Source organism: Microcebus murinus, chromosome 15 (genome assembly GCF_040939455.1).
Source record: "Microcebus murinus isolate Inina chromosome 15, M.murinus_Inina_mat1.0, whole genome shotgun sequence".
NCBI classification, from domain to species: Eukaryota; Metazoa; Chordata; class Mammalia; order Primates; family Cheirogaleidae; genus Microcebus; species Microcebus murinus.
In genome coordinates this window covers 26,477,669-26,489,752 of record NC_134118.1, presented here as the reverse complement: position 1 = coordinate 26,489,752, position 12,084 = coordinate 26,477,669, and the positions used below count along the sequence as shown (strand labels likewise).

Sequence of the window (12,084 nt, the reverse complement as noted above, 5' to 3'; positions counted from 1 at the left end):
ATTTTTTATTGTTTTCTTTGCATGAATTATATGCAACTTGAATAAAAGTTCTCAAGCACCCAAGGTGAAGAGACATACGAGTTACATATGCTGTAAGAGGCCCCCGGCTCAAAACTAGAGTGAGTTAAATACAACTCACAAGGCAGTTAATGTGCAAACCAACTCTTTCCTCTTAGACAAAGAATATTCTCCTGGTCACCTTATTAGCTGCAGGCAGCCAACTACTTAGAAATTAGTCAAACCTTTACCCACTTTTACTTTCTATTCAGCAGTTGGCTTCAAATACAATTGCTTCGAAAATAAAAGGAATAAGAAAATAATTTGGTTTTGGCCTAGGGACATAGAAGCACTTGTGGAAAAACATCAAAGAGCTGTTGAAAAAACAAAGGGCAGGGGTGGAAACAAAGCAATCCATTGTTTCAGCCTAACACATATCTTACTCCTTCCATTTTCCACCACTTCCAAAAAAGGGTTATAGCAGCCTCAGGATCTGAGTGGCATTGACAGTGAAAGCAAGCTAAATTTCTGCCAGCAGTGTACTTGTCTCTCAAACTAGGATACTGGAAGATGAAGTTTGACTTAGGTGCTTGAAGTTTAAATTACTCAGAATATTTAGTGTGCTAAAAGCCAAATGTGCCTGTTTACCAAGACTCAGCATTGGAAATACACTGTCTGGTGGGAACTGTGAGAATAAGCACATGGAGACACCAGGGATTGAACCCAGAACCTCATACATGCAAAGCATGAACTCTACCACTGAGCTATATCCCCAGCACTGTTATTGCTTTACCATACATGAATTTTTCCTTATGTATACTGTATTTGGTCAACTTTTCCCTAAAATGTTTTATATAGTTTATTTTGCAAGAACTGTGTGAATTTTACAGATCTGGAAGGTGAAACAGAAGATTTATGTAAATCAGGGTTACTAAAGCCTTTAGATTCTACTGAAACTGACCAGGCCCAGCTCAGAACAAGCAGTTGCAAAATTGGCTTTTAACGGAGCAAGACTGTGAATATAAGTCATTCAGATCAAGAGCCATTTGGAATCTCTAGCATCAGAAAAAGGGGATGGAGGAGGATTAAGATGGCGGACGAGAAACACCGCCAGAAAGAGTGTCTCTGCAGAAAAGACAGATTCTAGCAGAAATTAGAAAAAAGAAGCAAGAAGGCGAGCATACAGCAGACGAGGGCCAGAAGGAGGGGTACCTGATACCCCAGGAGACTCCACGGGAGGAGGCTGCGGAGGAGAACTTGAAGCTGAGACCGCCGGAGCAGCCCGGAGACCAGCGGGAAGGGTAGGTGGATAAATCACCTTTCCCCTCCCCTGCATTTGGGACTGCTGGTGGGCTTCCCAGCGGGTGGAGAGACCTGCAGACACCAGCCCAGAGACGGCCGCCACCAGCTAGCGGTGAGCCTGTAGCGGACACGGCACCAGACTCCCAAATCCCTCGGGGTACCTCCGTGTGCACAGACCCGAGCCGCGTGGCAGGCGCCATATTGCCTCCTCCTCCCCTCCGCTGACCTTACCTGCGGCTGCCCAGAGAGACAATACAGCCACCAGCTGGAGGCACCTCCAGGGAACGGGACCTTCCCTTTTGGGACCCTACAGCTGACTAAGGGGACTCAGACTGTGAGCGCCCTACCCGCCAGCCCTCCCAGGTGCTGCTGGCACGGTGTTCCCAAGAGAACGGTGCCGACTCAGAGGCTGAGAGACACAGACACAGCTTGGGCTTCCTGTGGGTGAATTGGGACCGGAACTCCTCTCCCTGGTGGGGATACAGTTTGAACTCTGGGACCCAGAGGTCGGACCTGCAGACCAGATCCCGTGCACCGAGGTCTAGCATTCCCCAGGGCACAGAAGGGATAGCTGTGAACAGCCCACTGAGGTGTGTGTGCCTCCAGGGGCAGATCAGCGTCTTAGAGGGCAACCCTCCCACCAAAGGGAGGCTGTGCGCCCAGCCCAGGTAGTGTTTCTGTGCAGGGAACCTCCCCACCGGCATCACAATCTGGGGAGGCCTGGTGGCGTGTGGTCTGGGCTGCTGGCAGAGGCCCAGGAGTAGCTGCGGAGTTGGGGAGGGTGGAAAGAAGCAAGGCCTGCTCCAGACTGCGGGTCTCAGACAGCCCCACCCCCACAAGCAGACTTTCTGGCTGAGCGGGACCATTCCAGCCCCGCCCTGACAGCTTTTCCTGGAAGCAGAGAATAGAACTTTGACCCCTGCTAACTGCCTGAGGGCAGGCTTACCCAACCCAGCTCCGCCCAGAACAAGATCTGATAACAGGACACAAAATCAACAGCATAGCCTGTTCCTCCAAGCAAACGCCACCTACTGACAGGGACGGCATCTTGCACAGCCTTTCCACGGCACCCACTGACTCAATATACAGGGAGTGGTCCAATCTCACCCACAGACACCACCTAACGCCTCAGAAACTAAACAAGGTGTGTGAATACCCAAACAATAACCTAAAGGAAAGAAACAACAACTGATCAACATGGGAAGAAATCAGTGAAAGAACTCAGGAAATATGAAGAACCAAACGGAAAACACACCCCCAAAGAGGAGCACCAGCCCCCTAGAAACGGACACCAACCAAAATCAGCCAACCAAAATGACAGAAGAGGAATTTCGTATGTGGATCATAAGAACACTCTCCGAGCTGCAACAACAACTCAATAACCAACACAAAGAAACCACAAAAAGCCTCCAGGATCTGGAAAAAGAAATGGACACAATGAAGAAAAGTTTAACCGAACTCCTGGAAATGAAGAATCAATTCAGGGAACTACAAAATACAGTGGAAAGTCTCAAGAACAGGGTAGATCAAACAGAAGAAAGAATCTCAGAGATTGAAGATAACACCCTCCAACTAAATAAAACCATCATAGAGATAGAGCAGAGAAACAAGAGAAAAGAGCAAAGCCTACAAGAGATGTGGGATTATGTGAAGAAACCTAATGTGAGGGTCATAGGGTTACCAGAAGGGGAAGAGGACAACACCCAAGGGTTGGACAAGCTATTTGAAGATATAATAGAGGAGAATTTCCCAGACCTTGCTCAAAATCTCGATATACAAGTTCAAGAAGCTCAGAGGACCCCTGGGAGATTCAATGCAAACAGGAAGACGTCACGACATGCAGTCATCAGACTGACCAAAATATCAACTAAAGAGGTCCTTCTAAGAGCTGTAAGACGAAAGAAGCAAGTGACATACAAGGGAAAGCCAATTCGAATAACACTAGATTTCTCTAATGAGACTTTACAAGCAAGGAGAGACTGGGGCCCCATTCTCACTCTTCTGAAACAAAACAATGCCCACCCTAGAATCTTTTTCCCTGCAAAACTAAGCTTCATATATGAAGGAGAAATAAAGACATTCTCAGACAAGCAAAGTCTCAGAGAATTCACCAAGACAAGACCAGCCCTACAAGAAGTACTCAAAACAGTGTTACGCATGGAAAACCATAATAAAAACTCACGAATATAAAAACAACCAAAACCCAAAGATTAAAGGCCAGATAGACAGTACAATGGCTCAAGACAGAAATCAAAGCAACAACATCCAACCCAACAGAATGAACAGTAATCTACCTTACCTATCAGGTCTCTCAATAAATGTGAATGGCTTAAACTCTCCACTCAAGAGACATAGGCTGGCTGAATGGATAAGAAAATACAGGCCAAGTACATGCTGTCTTCAGGAAACACATCTAACCTGCAAGGATGCATATAGACTAAAAGTAAAAGGGTGGAGATCAGTATTCCAAGCAAGTGGAAGCCAAAAGAAGGCTGGTGTGGCAGTTCTAATTTCAGACGATTTAGTTTTTAAACCAACAAAAGTAGTGAAAGACAAAGAGGGTCATTATATAATGGTGAAGGGCACACTTCAACAAGAAGAGATAACAATTTTAAATATATATGCACCCAACTTAGGTGCACCCAGATTCATAAAGCAAACCTTACTGGACCTAAGCAAATGGATTAATAGCAACTCCATAATCACCAGAGATTTCAACACCCCACTGACGGCACAAGACAGATTCTCCAAACAGAAAATTAATACAGAAATAATGGACTTAAACAAAACTCTAGAACAATTGGGTCTGACTGACATTTACAGAACATTCTACCCAAAATCCACTGACTATACGTTCTTCTCATCAGCTCACGGTACATCTCTAAGATTGACCATATCCTAGGACACAAAGAAAATCTCAAGAAATTAAAAAAAATAGAAATCATACCATGTATCTTCTCAGATCACAGTGGAATAAAAGTAAAAATCAACCGTAACAGAAACTCACATTTCTACACAAAAACGTGGAAATTAAACAATCTCCTACTAAATGATTACTTCATAAATGAAGAAATCAAGATGGAAATAAAAAAATTCTATACTCCTACACTGCTGGTGGGACTGCAAATTAGTTCAACCTCTGTGGAAAGCAATATGGAGATACCTTAAAGCGATACAAGTGAATCTACCATTTGATCCAGCAATCCCATTGCTGGGCATCTATCCAAACGATCCAATGACACTCTACAAAAAAAAACACTTGCACTCGAATGTTTATAGCAGCACAATTCATAATTGCAAGGCTGTGGAAACAGCCCAAGTGCCCATCAATCCAAGAATGGATTAATAAAATGTGGTATATGTATACCATGGAGTACTATTTAGCTCTAAGAAACAATGGTGATATAGCACATCTTATATTTTCCTGGTTAGAGCTGGAACCCATACTATTAAGTGAAGTTTCCCAAGAATGGAAAAACAAGCACCACATATACTCACCAGCAAATTGGTATTAACTGAACAGCACCTAAGTGGTCACATAGGTACTGCAGTAATAGGGTATTGGGCAGGGGGGAGGGTATATACATATATAATGAGTGAGATGTGCACCATCCGGGAGATGGTCATGCTGGAGACTCAGACTTGTGGGGGGAGGGGGGAAATGGGCATTTATTGAAACCTTAAAATCTGTACCCCCATAATATGCCGAAATAAAAAAAAAAAGAAAATGGAAAAAAAAAAAAAAGAAAAAGAAAAAGGGGATGGTTAGAGCCAAACATTGCAAAATGTCCTGAAAAGTCTAACTGTAAGCAGGAGCTGAGTAAAGGACTGGGATAGATTCATCTTTCAAGGCCCAAGTAGTCTCAGGTTCTGGGCTTGAAATTATTGACGGTCAATGCATGTCTAACCCTCAGTCTGGTCTGAGAGGGAATATCTGACTCAGTGTCTTGGGTAAGTAAACCTGAATCTGTTAAGTAAAAAGTGTAAGAGACATGCTGAAGATTTATATATAAATCTGGGTTATAACACTTTAGAAATAGGTTTTAGAGTAAGGCAGTGGATCTCAAAGTTTGGTCTTTGTATCAGCAGCGTCAGCAGCACCTAAAAATACAAATTTGCTAAAAATACAAATTCTTTGGAGCCCATCCCAGACCTCTAAGTCAGGAACTCTGAAGGTAGGGCTCAATAGTCTGTGTTTTTGTGAGTCCCAGAAGTGATTCTGTTACATGCTAAAGTTTGAGAACCACTAGTGTAAGGTATTGATAAATATGACATTACTATATCATTTTCCAACAATAAGACAGTACTAAGGTGTTTCCAGCATGTTAAAGATAAAATAATTTGATGTAATATACTTGCATTTTCATAGCTATACATTAAAACATTTAAATTAGTTTATTAAAATATTTAAATTGGTGAGTGAGATCTAAGTTTTTATTTAGATATTTTACATGTTGTGAAAATACTATGTGACTAATTTTAAATGCTAATTTTTTAAAAAATTAATTGTATATTAGACAAGGTACGACGAGCAGATATTTCTCTTGATACTTTAAAGCCCTTGAACATGAAAGAATCTATCTACTAGCCATATCAAGAAAAGAGGAAAATGAAGATGAGTAAAAACAGTTTTGGACTTCCAGTTTCAGGTTCTCCTTGTAAGAAGCTTGGAACTTGATATTCAGTCCTAACAAGTAAAGAGCTGAAGGAACTGAAAAATCAACAACTTTTCTTAGATCAGTATGAGAAGAGAAGTCACAGGGCAAACTGCTGTCCCCCAAATTGGAAAGACAGACAGGTAGATGCAGAGAATTACAAAATACTGGAGCACAAACTTCTGTGGAAACCATTACATAGGCAGGAAAATCTGAACTGTAATTGATGAATTACTGGAGGCTAGGTGTGGACATGTCTGAGAGTTAAAAACTCAAGGAGGACCCAGTCATAGTGATGGCCCCCACACTTTTGTGTGTTTAACCTCCAGGAGATTGACCAGATTCTCATGGTAAATATCAGAGAAAAGTCCCTGTGCTTCTGCAGGGGGAGGAGAAAGTGGACCATTTTGAATACATCCTAGTCTTCCTAACAAGATCTGCTCTTAGGAGAAACTAGTTAATCAGAGCCTAATCTGTTGTGGTTTTATCAGATCCTAACCCACCTGGGGGTGGGAACTCAACCCCAGCCAGCTCTACCCTTCCATGAGGTAGAAGGGAAACACCCAACTCCAGCCCACTCCAGCCATCCTGTCCACCTAAGGGAGAAGGAAGAAACCATGACAAATGCTTGTATAATTCACAGGCACAGGTTTACTAAAAGGCTAAGACCTCATCATAGGACTGCAGAATACGTCCTCTTCGCTTACTTCTTGCTACCACATTACTAAAGGCCTATTTACAGCAGTTCATTTTACCTACTATATCATGTTGGGCTATCAAGAAAAAAATTACAAGTCATACTAAAAGGCAAAATACAGCTTGAAGATGGAGCACAAACATAAGAACCAGACATGGCACTAATGTTGGAATTATCAGATAGAGAATTTAAAATAACTATGATTAATAAGCTAAGGGCTCTAATAGATAAAGTAGAAAGCATACAAGAACAGATGGGCAATGTAAACAGAGAGATGGAAATTTTAAGAAAGAACCAAAAAGAGAAGGTAGAGATCAAAAACACCATAACAGAAATGAATAACACTGTCAGTGAGGCTTATCAGTAGACTGGGCAGGCTGAGAAAAGAATATTTGAGCTTGAGGATATGTCAATAGAAACTTCCAAATCTGAAAAGCAAAGAGAACAAAGATTAAAAAAACAAAATGAAAAAACAATAAATCAGATAACAACTAAGCATATGAAAAGATGCTCCATATCACAGGTCATCAGGGAAATATGAATTAAAAAAACAATGAGATACCATACACACCTATTAGAATGGCCAAAATCTAGAACAGAGACAGCAACAAATGCTGTTGAGGATGTCAAGCAACAGGAACTCTCATTAATTGCTTGTGGAAACACAAAATGGTAGCAACACATTTTAGGAAATGGTGAACACACTTCCTAAGGCCTTCCCAAAGTTTTGGAAGGAGCAGGCAAAAGCAAACTGGATCCTTAGCATAGGATTATATGGGTCAACTTGGTTTCCTTTGGGGGGAAAAACAAAACAAAACAACACCTCTGGAATCCTCTGTCCATACTCTCATCAGGCGATTTTAGCTAAGGAATTAATACAGGGATATGAGCAGAAGAGGAGCAAGAGTCCCTGGGAGTCATTCACATGTTCACTTCCCTTACCAGGTGTCCTTAGTCGTGCAGACTCCATATTTGAGAAAAGCCCACGAGGATAACTCAGGTAAGGACTCTCTCTAGCAGGGCAAAGGGGAGGAGACGCACAGGGCTGATAGTTGGCCCCGATCAAAGGAGCATCGCCAATAGAACCAAAGAAACCCGGGGAACTTTCAGCACCACTGCAAACTCCTGCCAAGGGGCGGCCTCTGCCGTAGGGCTCCAGAAGCATCCTGCCCCTTGGGCGGGGGAGGGGTGTCGCGCTGGATCTGGTCTATCTGAAACAACCCTTGCAACGCCTCCCAAGCCCAACCAGCACCCCACACCCGGCCAAGCTCTCAGCTCTCCTGCTCTGCTGAGAGACCCTGCGCGGCTTGCATTGGCGGGCAGGATGTTCCCAGGACCAGGCTGGGAAGCGGGTGCTGAGGCAGGAGAGAAGCAGGAAGCCAAGTGGTGGCTCCACTGGAGTAGAGACGGCAGCCCCCGAGGCACACCCACAAGAGCGACTTCGGAGCCGAGGAGCGAGGGGTCTCCCAACCCGGGCGTTCCTCCTCTCGTGGGGCTTCTGAGATACTGTTTCTGCCACGGCCCGAAGGGGAGAGGATGGCACTGGGACGAAGAGGAAGGCGCAGCTGTGGTCTGGCCGCGGCCGCTGACAACGAGGAGAGCTCCGGGCGCTCACGGGGGCGGGGGCGGTGGGGCGTAGCGGAGTTCACCTGTCTGCACCTTAGCTTGGGGACAAAGGAGAGCGACGGCTGTGGTCCCCAAAACGGTTGGACTCAGCACCTGTGATCTGTACGCAGCCAGAGAATCAGAGTCGATCCGCGGTGCGGAGCAGTTTTCACAGCGCAGCACACAGGGCTACGCGGTAGACTGAGGCTGACATCCCGAGAACCCGCGTAGACCACCCGGCTACCGTGCGTCCTGCGCCAGCGCCGGTGGGGGCACCCAGGGCACCCAGGGCTTCCTCTACCCTTCGCCGTCTGCCCCGAAACCGAAACCACCGAAATCCCATTTTTCTGTAGATCTCTGCCAAATGTAAATTCTTGTAAAAACAGCTAACGTATTTCAGGTCCGCGGCTCCTGCCGTAGACGTGCTGGTCAACGAGGCCCTGCTGTGAGCCAGAACAAACTGCTAGCGGGCAACGAAGCCCCACTGGCGCTGGGAACTTTGACCGAAATCCAAGAGGCACAACCTCAAATTGGTCTTCATGATGACTCTTAGCCTTGTATTTACTTGGCCAAATCTTCTCTTTCAAGATTCCCTGAGTGGTCAGTATCTGATCAGGAACGCCGTATACTTCCTGTTGAATGCTGCAGTTACACATGCTTATCTTTGCAGAGCACTTGCCACACTATGTTGAAATGATCTGTTTATATATTTTTGAATCTTTCCCCCTCTCTCCCACACTTCATCAGAAGATTTTCTGTGCTGTGAAATATATCCTGAATAGAGTACATTTGTAATTGATTTCTCATCGCCCCTTGAGTGGCTGCTGTGTGTCAGGTTCTACGCTGGGAAAGCCTGATAAAAAAATAGTCACAGTCTTTGATGCTACCTTACTGTAGAAGGAAACAAACTTAACATAAATCCACATGTATACTCTGTACTAAATGATATTAAGGGAAAGTACAAGGCAGCTATGGATGGCATAACTCAGTAAGAATTTGTTAAACCAACTTAATTATATTTTTATGAATGTAGCTTGAGAAAGCCAGCACAATAAATTACCATACTATTAAGGGAGAACTAAATTATTCAGCAGTGAAAATAAAAAAAGAAGCAGCTGTTGAGATTGAGAATGTAGTTCAGTGGTAGAGTGCATGCTTTGCAAGTATGAGGTTTAGGGTTCAATTCCCGGCATCTCCAGTTTATCTGAGGGAGGCTACCTTGTTGGTACTTTTCTTGAAGCTCACATGTGCTTAATTCCACAAGACAGTTAAATGCTGTCAAAAGTCTTTAAACAGTTATTTAAATCATGTAACTACATTAGAACTTCTTTAAGTCTGATCACATGCTAACAAAATCAGGTTTGCCTCCTTATGACTGAAGGTGAATGAATTCACTGTCACCAACCCTTAGAATTTCTTCTCTTGTCATTTGGATCATCTCCTCTCCTGTTAGCTTTGAGCTTTATTATCAGGAAATTTTGAGATACTTACCTTAAGACATCTTTTTTGTTGTTCTTGTTACCCTGGTCTTTTCACCAACATGCTACTTTTTTATTGTATTTAGTTTTTTATTGATGTATCATTCCGTGTGCTTGCTAGCTCAATAGGATAGCTACTGATACTGAATAGACTTTTGATTTTTGTAAGGACCTCATTTGTGAATGGTGAATTTAATTTATCCTTTTGTGAAACATTTTTTTCTCTATGTTCTGTCTTATATTCTTATATCACATGGTGAACATTTTCTCTTTTTGATTCCAGCAAAGAAATTCCTCTTTTTCAGTTATTGTCCTATACTTTTCTTTTCAATAAATCACACTTGCTGTGGTGTACCGGCTATTGACCTAAGGGGTAAGAACTTGACAAATTGAAGACTGATACCACACTGACCATATATGCTTATGATTGTTCTTATGTTCTGCGACATGTAAACAGGGAATATTTCCAAGTAATTTAAATGTAAAATAAGTAAGTCAGTACTACTCTTTCTTTGTCTTATTTTCAAAAAGAAGTGCAGATGCTAAAATGAAGCCACATTGCTTCCAATGCTAGGACCTCTGGCTCCATTAGCTCTTTGGTGGTGGAGGGAGCAGGGTAGGAGAGAATAATGAATGGGTGTGTATCCCATTCAGTAATTTGTCTTGCAGTAACACCAGGATCTTTGCCATGATGAAGTCATTTATTCTAACTTCTCTTCTTCTTGGTTTCTCTTTGAAGCCAACTGTTTTTAAATAATATATGCCATAGAACATACATAAGCCAAAGTAGAATGGAGTCACAATATAGGTTAGAACAGGCCTTCTTCAATTAGGGAAACTGGTTCTGAAAGGAGAAAAAGCTTCTCATGTAAGAGGAGCTGAATACATAAACTGGCTTTTCATATCCATTCTACTCTGGTTGCCCTATCAATAGACAAAAGAACTGTTTGTTTATTTATTTATATTTTTATTTATTTATTTATAGTTTAGTGACAAAGGGTTTTGTTTATTTATTTATTATTTATATTTTAGTGACAAAGGGTCTTGCTATGTTGCCTAGGCTGGTCTACAACTCCTGGGCTCAAGCAGTCCTCTCACTTCACCCTCCCAAATAGCTGGGACCACAGGTGCATGCCACCATACCCTGTTGTTGTGTTTTTATGATTGATATTTTCATTCCATTTCTTCATAATAATTACTAATAATGATCCAGTTTTAATAGGAAATAATAAACAATTTTAATAAGAAATAATAAGATAACAATCCAAAACCTTTTTATTCCTTATTAAACACACAGTGAGTTAACTGTCATCATCATAATTTTTATCATCATAATTTTCATTATCATTATTATTCACTGGCATGCAAGACTCTAACAAGGACAACTGTTATTTGACAATTGTTATTTTACCCTAAGGTAAAAAAAGTGAAAGATAAATTTGATTAAATCGAAATTAAAAGATTTCTTTTTTTATTTTTATGTTTAATCTTTAGAGGTTTGTTGTTGTTTTTGTTTGGAAACAAGGTCTCACCCTGTTGCCTAGGCTAGAGTGCAGTGGCATGATCATAACTCACCATGACCTTGAATTCCTGGGCTCAAGCAATCCTCCTGCCTCAGCCTCCTACATAGTCACAGGTGCAGGCCACCACCACAGATTAATTTTGAATTAATTTTTTAGAGATGGGGTCTCACTATGTTGTCCAGTCTGTGTTGAGGATTAGGGTCTAGAAACATGAGACCCCCAGAAGTGGGACAGGACTTTGCCTAAGAGCAATCTATGGAAGTGTCAGTTCACAGAGCCAAAGCTGCTTGTCCTTGAGGGGGACATTCCACCAATCACAGATATCTGCAAAGTGGACCTGGGCTAGGGGACAAAGGCCAAAGGAGAATGATCAAATGATGTCAGCCAGGCAGATAAGAGCAATTAGCAATTCTAAGCTCCAAGCCAAAGTTCCTGCTTCTCTCCTGACCAACCTCTTGTCTCAGTTAATGAGGAAATATATAAGCAGAAAGAAATGTGTGGTCTCTTTGTTCTCATTTAGTTATACGCTTTATTGCTGACTTATGATGTTATCTTTAACCTGTGTATGCTTAGCTAGTTTATTCTTAACTTGGGGCAAATGATTTTAATCTTGGAAAATTTTGTAACAGTTTGCTCACGTAGAAAGAATTGAGTGAAGGATCTTGTGATTCTTTGGGGGGGCTTGAAATTTAAACTCATGATTTGTACATGTGAATCAGTGACTAATAATGATTGCTTGCTAAATTAATAAATACTGATGCAGGACTTCACTCATGACCTCCTGGCTCACGAGAATGCTGGAAGTCCCCTGATTTCCCCATTGCTTT

General features: G+C 42.4%; 1 non-coding gene across 1 annotated transcript; it reads right to left on the bottom strand.

Annotated features, from left to right (window-relative positions):
- Positions 1-699: 699 nt before the first annotated feature.
- Positions 700-771, bottom strand: TRNAA-UGC (transfer RNA alanine (anticodon UGC)). Its single transcript has one exon. It is a non-coding gene; the product is annotated as a tRNA-Ala (tRNA).
- Positions 772-12,084: the final 11,313 nt, after the last annotated feature.